This window comes from Acomys minous (assembly GCF_964271855.1).
Source record: "Acomys minous genome assembly, chromosome: 19".
Taxonomy (NCBI): domain Eukaryota; kingdom Metazoa; phylum Chordata; class Mammalia; order Rodentia; family Muridae; genus Acomys; species Acomys minous.
Window position 1 is genome coordinate 66,999,548 of NC_140499.1, and position 6,744 is coordinate 67,006,291.

The following is a 6,744-nucleotide window of genomic DNA, read 5'->3' on the forward strand; positions in this document are numbered from 1 at the left end:
TATGTCCCTTGTTTCCCTAATCTCTCCAAGACTGTTATCATGAATTGGTGTTTGATTTTTGTCAAAGGCTTGGTAGGTGGCAAATGAGATGATCCTGTGTGTTTTCCTTTTTTTCTCTCAGTTTATTTATATGGTGGGTTACATTTACTGATTTTTGTGTGTTGAACTTTCCCTGCATCTCTGGGATGAAGCCCGCTTGAACATTGTGTGTGATCTTTTTGATCTGTTTTTTGATTGAGTTTGCAAATATTTTTTGAGTATTTTTGGATCTATGTCCATGATGGAAATTGATCAGCAGTGCTCTTTCTTTGTCGAGTGCTTTGGGTATCAAGGTAACTGTGGCTTCATACATTGAATTGGGTAATAATCCTTCTTTTTCTATTTTGTAGAATAGGTCGAGCAGTATTGGTGTTAAGTCTTCTTTGAAAGTCTGGTTGATTTCTGCATTAAAACCATCCATCCATCCCTGTGTTTTATTTTTTTTTTTGTTTTTGTTTTTGTTTTTGTTTTTCTTTTTTTGGTTGGGAGTCCTGTAATGAAATTTTCTGTTTCACTAGCAGTTATAGGTCTACTTAAGTTGTTTATCTGATCTTGATTTAACTTTGGTTAGAGTTGCCTATCAATTATCCATTTCTTTTAGATTTTCCATTTGTTGGAGTACAGGTTTTTAAAGTGCATCCTTAACTATTCTCAGGATTTCCTCATTGTCTGCTTGTATGTCCTTTCTGTTTCTGATTTTTAAAATTTGCATATTCTTCTGTGTTTTAGTTAGTTTGGATAATGGATGGTCTATTTTGTTTTTTTGCAGTGAATCAGCTCTGTTTCATTGATTCTTTGTTGTGTTTGTTTGTTTTCTGGTGCAACAGAGTTTAGTTTATTCAGGGTTGGAGGATCAGCCTGACTCCTGAGTCTGGGAGTTTCTTGCTGTGGCAGTGGGTGCTTGTGTCTGCCATGCCACAGGCTCACACTTTACCATGAAGGAAATCCACGTGGATTCGGGCAGGTGGGGGGGGTGCGGGGGGGGGGGGAATCCATCCTCATGATGCCCTGAATTCGTGACTCAGATCTCCATCTTTATCATAGAACACGGAGCTGGGGGCATGAATAGAAAGGGAGGCCAGGGCTCCAGACTGCACCAAAGACTGCTCAGTGCCCTGCCTCAGGTGCTGCCACTGCTCCCCAATTCTTTGTATTCTTCTCTTGGTATCTGTTTAGTTGATTTTGAGTGTGTTGTGAGTTCCTTTAGTGTTTGTTACTTTGGGAACTCTGCGGAGAAACAGTGTTAGTTGTCTCTTGATCCTAAAGGTTTGCCTCTCATTTCTTGGCAAGTCTGTGTTTCCCAGTTGTAATCATCAACGTTTGTGCTTTTGTTACTTAAGTGATTGAAATGGTTAGCATATTGATTTGTGGTTTTTCAAACTTTCTCATATATTAACTTCTCTGTGTCCTAATTAACTTCAACTTTCAACATTTCAGACCCCACAGCCATGTGAGGGAGCTTCAATTGACAGCATGCTCTCATCAGAATGGTTGCTATGTCTGTGAGAGATTGTGTGACTGACAATCTATTTGAGAAGGCTCTTCCAGTGAGGCAATATCCCTAAGCAAATGGGCCTGGGGCAGCTGAACTTGACACGGTAACCTTGCAAGAGAGCAAGCCAGAAACAATGTTTGTCCATGGTGTTTGCCTTGACTTTCTAGCTTGACTTTCTATCCTGAGCTCCCAAAATGATGGACTGTGATCTGACAGAACCGTCCCAAACTCCCACTTACTACCTGAGATGCTTTTGATTAGAGGATAGAGCAAGTTAAAACAAAAAATGTTACGCAAAAAGTGATTTTGCTGTTGGACAGATCTTGGGAAGTTCTCTTTGGGAGGAATGTGGAAAATATTATAAATTGAGCTTAATCAGCTGTTCTTGTAGGACCTGGAAGGTCAGAGTGTTTTGAGCAGTGCAGAAAGATGAAGTTAAGGTTATAGGGTTTCAATAGAAAATAGACCCTGTGAAAAATTTAGCTAGAGGACATTTGTATGGTATTTCCCAAAATGTTTCTTATTCTGCTCATGCCCTGAGACAGAATTGAAAATCAGTGGGCTGATTCTTAGATGGAATATTGAACCTTTTGAATGGTTAAAACCTGTGACTCATTCAGGACTACATTAAAAAAAAGTGAAACGTGGGCCAGAATTAAACACAAAGTCTGCGGTTTGTAGAGAAAAACAGCACAAGGCAGTTTCAGATGGCAGTCAGATGCTGAAACAGGCAGGACTTTTTAAGGAGAAAAGAAAGAGGGCCCTTGATCTGGGTTGGAGGCCTAACAAGGTGCCTTAAGGGCAGCACTTCCTCCTGCTAAGCCTTAAATTAATCGAAAGAGTATGCAAAGTGAGTCTTAACCCAGGAAGAAACTTCACATAAAACCTACTGCTGTGGTCCAAGCGTGGCAGGGTCCATCCCAACATAGAAGCCAATCTTGACAGGATCGCCTTATTGTGCTGGTTCTGGAAACAAAAAAGATGCAAGATTCAAAGATTCTTCCTCTGTGGTTTCAGTTCAGCAGTGTCCCAGCTATTTATGCTTGGCAGCCTCAGTCCCAGTGAGGAGGCTGTGAGAGTTCATTGCATTGAAGCTGTGATGATGAAGCCTGAGTTGCATTTTGAGACCACAAACAAGATGTTGAGACGCCCAAGCCACCGAGAAATCTGCAAGGAGAGATGCAGATAGGGAGAGGAAGTAGCCAAACTGAGGGATGTATGAAAAGGTACAGGAACAGGGACATCTAAGCCCTTTGACATGAAGATCCATGTGTGTGAGACAGAGCTGCAGGATTTGGTGTTTGCCCTGCTGAGTTTCTTGCCTTGGTCTAATCTCCCCTCACTGTGTACACATTCCTGTTTACTGGAATGAGAAGGAGTATTCTGTGCCATTGTGTGTTGGAAAGAGAACTTGTGTAATGAATTTATAAGATGTGTGAATCAAGAGGTTGTTGTAATCGTCAGAAGCAACTTTGGGCATTTGGACAGTGTACAGGCTGTTGCTTTGGGCATTTGGACAGTGTACAGGCTCTTGCTTTGGGCACTTGCACAGAGTACAGGCTGTTGCAGATTATTAGGATCATTACTGTTATACTAAATGTATTTGCATTACAGGATGACCATAAACCTATAGTAACCAGGGTGAGAATGCAGTTGTTTCTAGCTTCCAGCAAGCCACTGTTGAACACCTAAGTCAGCCACTAAGCTTAAAAGCAGACTAAGGTTTTTCTTTTACAAACTCCTGTTGTTTACAGCAGGAAACTGTCATAGCCACCTGCTGTTAAACAATAGACTCCTTAGCTAAGGAGCGGCTTTGGCAGCAGAAGAGCCAGAAAAACCAAATAGCTAAATTGATAAAGCATGAGATGGTTCTTTAGAATTCACCAACACTGTGTCCTGTCCAAATACTAACGTGTGTGTCAAGGCTGGCCCTTGATGGAGATGAACCTCATTATTCAGTTTCCTTCTAAAATGACTTTGTTGTTACAGTAGAACTTTTTTTTGTCTGGAAATGAGTGGAGGAAGCATCAGAGTTATATGACTATGTTGTCAATAGTGCAGATATGTACAGTGATGTCAGTATTCTGCTTTCTGTGTACACATGTACAGCATACTTTAGGATGCAGTGACCTATGATGATGTGCATGTGAACTTCACTCGGGAAGAGTGGGCTTTGCTGGATCCTTCCCAGAAGAGTCTTTACAAGGATGTAATGCTGGAGCCCTACAGGAACCAAGCTGCTGTAGGTAGGACTGAATTATGTTTTGCTTTTTAAAGTCAGGGGACAAATGTTTCTCTGTTACTGATGTTCTTCTGCAATTTCAGTTGAGAATGAGGGAGAATGAGGTGAATAAATCAGGCATGATTCTTAGAGACTCTGGATATAATAACTTCAATATTCATAATTTCCAATAATATATATTTTCTGGTACTATATTTTAAGCTACAGTTTGGGAGACCATAATATTGAAGAATGTTGTCAAGGTCTAGAAGACATGGAGGATCATTTTCATGTGCAAGCTGATACATGTCTTGCAGAAGAAATTTTAATGTGCCCTGCAAGTTTTAAAGAAAAGCAACAGTGCTAAAAAACCGAACCCCCTCTTTGCCCTGTCTCTGTGGGTCAGGGGGACTTGGGGAAGGTAGCAGGTTGCAGCGACACCCCCGCCCTGTAAACCAGCGGTGGGAGGAGTTTGAGCCCCGGAAATGGTTGGGAGCCCTGGATCTTTCCCTGGACAGCTAGGCAGTTGGAGCTGGGAAGGGGCCAGTTAAGGGTTGGGGGCCTTTGGGGAGAGGTGGGGGTGGGGAGCTGAGACTGGTACCGGGACTGAGTGGTGTCTGGGCAGAAGCTGAGCATCCTATGCCCAAGTAGCCGCCCCCCCTGCCCCCCCCCCCCCCGTTGGCCTTGAGTGGCTGAGTGGCTGAGACCCCCAGAGCAGGACCTTCCAAGGGAAGGGCCTTGCAGCATCCGGTGGGAGGGCCTGGCCCCCGGCGCTCCCGACCTCCACTCGCTGTTGTCCCGCCCTCCGCTGGAGGGAGGGGCCGAGCGCCCTCAGGAGGCGTGGACCCAGGCGTTCCGAGCATTTCCCGCCCTGCGCTGCCCGGGAGGAGATATCTCCCGGGACACGTGAGAGCCTTCGGTGGTGTTGACACCCCCAATGTCGTCGCGTAGCCAGGGCCCTGGGGCTGGAGGGCACCAACGCGGAACCTGCTTCCACCGCTGCCAGGCCTGTGTGAGAAGTGAGTGCGGGGACTGCCATTTCTGAGGAGACATGAAGAAACTGTGGGCGTCGGCGGGGCAGGCACATGAAGCAGTCCTGTCTGCTTCGGCAGTGTACTGCGCCCGTGCTCCCTCACACAGCTGTGTACCTTCTGTGTGGGGAAGAGAAGTTTGGTTGGAGCCTCATGGAGTGTACAGTCGGCAATGAGAGCATCCACCCTGGCTGCCTGAAGATGGGAAAGGCTGAGGGTGCTATCAATTCAGAGATCCCCAACTGCTGGGAGTGTCCCCGATGTACCCAGGAAAGATGGACAAGGATGCAGGTGAGGGTCCAGGGCACCACAGGGTTGACAGTGGTGAGGGGTGGATGGAAGCTGACAGAGGAGCCACCACCTCCACCTCTGCCCAGAAGAAAGGGAACCTTACCTGCTGTCCCTCCCCCTGACCAGGTGTCCGGGCCCCCAAACAGAAGGAGTGGGAGGCAGGGAATGAGACCCCCGACCCCAAGGAAAAAGGTGAAAGGAGGCCAAGAGAGGCACTTGAAGAAGGTGGGTGGAGATGCCTGCCTCCTCTGAGGAGCAGACCCAGGCAGCCCTGGCCTTCTGTGCGCGCCCCCCGCCACCCCCCCCCAGAGTTCTGAATCCCAGCCAGGCATTCTCATCCTGTCACCCTGGCCTGGGCTCCCTCTCGAGAACTGGGAGAAACTCAAGCCATCTATGGCTTCTGCTGAGGGCCCAGCAGTGCCATCCCCATCACCACAGAGGGAGAAACTTGAGTGTTTCAAGCATATGTGCCAGCTGCTGGAGCGGGTGCCTGATACCTCTTCTTACTCCTAGGACTTAGACACAGACTCAGACTCCTAGGGCACATCGCCTAGTGAGGACAAAGCTCCTGGGGAGGCCTGGAATTGCCTTTGGCCAGCCTGGGGCTACTCTGGCAAGAAGGAAAACCACGGGGTGGCGGTGGCCTAAATAAATGCCCTGGCAGTGGGGGACCACTGTTCTATTGGCCCCTGGGCCCTGCCCCTCTACCATAGCCTCCACAGTTATGTGCCCCTCCCCCAAGCCCTGAGCCTGACACTCTGCCTTTGGCTGCTGCCTCGGGCTGCATGGCTCCATGTCTTCCAGCACCTTGGACCCCGAGTGCGATGTGTCTGCATGCGAGTCTGCCGGACTTGGAGCTGCTGGTGCTACAAGTGTCTGTGGCCTCGGATGGAACTAAGCCGGAGGAAGTCGATGACCCCACTCATGCTTAATGGGGTGGTTTGCCGCCAGCCGTGTGCTCTGACCTCAGCTGGACAGGCGTCTCCACAAAAAGCAGCTCATGGGCTTCTGAACCGACTGCAAGGCTTGCAGGAGTTGGTGCTTTCTGGGTGGTCTTGGCACTCCGCCTCTGCCCTGGGCTCCACCCCACTGCCTGCACCATGCCTCTTAAGGATGTTAAAGACTCCCATCTCCTGGACCTCTTGCCCTCATTTCACCCCCTAACGTGAGGCCAGGTTATTTTCTTCATGACTTGACACTCCTCAGTTTAATCTTTGGATTTCTGCCCAGGGACTTGAGCCAACCTTCCCCTTTCCCACCTGCACTGATATCTTTGGGGATCTTTGCTTCCCATCTCTGCCTTCCACCTGCTTCGTTGTCCATCCCCTTGGGGGCATGGGTCAAGAGGTACAGGGGAGGTGCTGAGCCAAAGGGATGGTGGGAGGGGTAGTGAAGGTGCGAGTCTTGAGTATGGAAGAGTGAGGGGGTTAGGATCCTGGGATCCACGGAGCTGTGGGAGGTGATGGATGGGTGCGGGGAGGGCAGAGAGCAGACCAACAACGGTCCAGGGAACAAAGGCCACTGGGGTATGATGGGGGTCCCAAAAAGGGGAAACCAGAGCAGCAGTTGGGGATCCAGTAGTTAGATAGGAGGCTCTACACACCAGGAAATGCCAGGACTGGGGCCCGGGAGAGGAGCAGATGTGGGGCTCGTTCCCTCTCTGTGGG

At 48.4% G+C, this 6,744-nt stretch overlaps 1 protein-coding gene and 1 pseudogene across 2 annotated transcripts in view; one reads left to right on the forward strand and one right to left on the reverse strand.

Moving 5' to 3' along the window:
• The window catches only part of POLR3GL (RNA polymerase III subunit GL), a 102,365-nt gene extending 97,169 nt beyond the window's left edge, over nt 1–5,196 (reverse strand). Inside the window, exon 1 of the mRNA XM_084768990.1 lies at nt 5,181–5,196. The gene's annotated coding sequence lies outside the window, so the exon portion shown is untranslated. The remainder of the gene's footprint in view (nt 1–5,180) is intronic.
• Nucleotides 4,693–6,241, forward strand: LOC311589819 (F-box/LRR-repeat protein 19-like; annotated as a pseudogene). Its single transcript has 3 exons — nt 4,693–5,077; nt 5,270–5,302; nt 5,456–6,241. The product of its transcript is annotated as an F-box/LRR-repeat protein 19-like (transcript).
• Nucleotides 6,242–6,744: the final 503 nt, after the last annotated feature.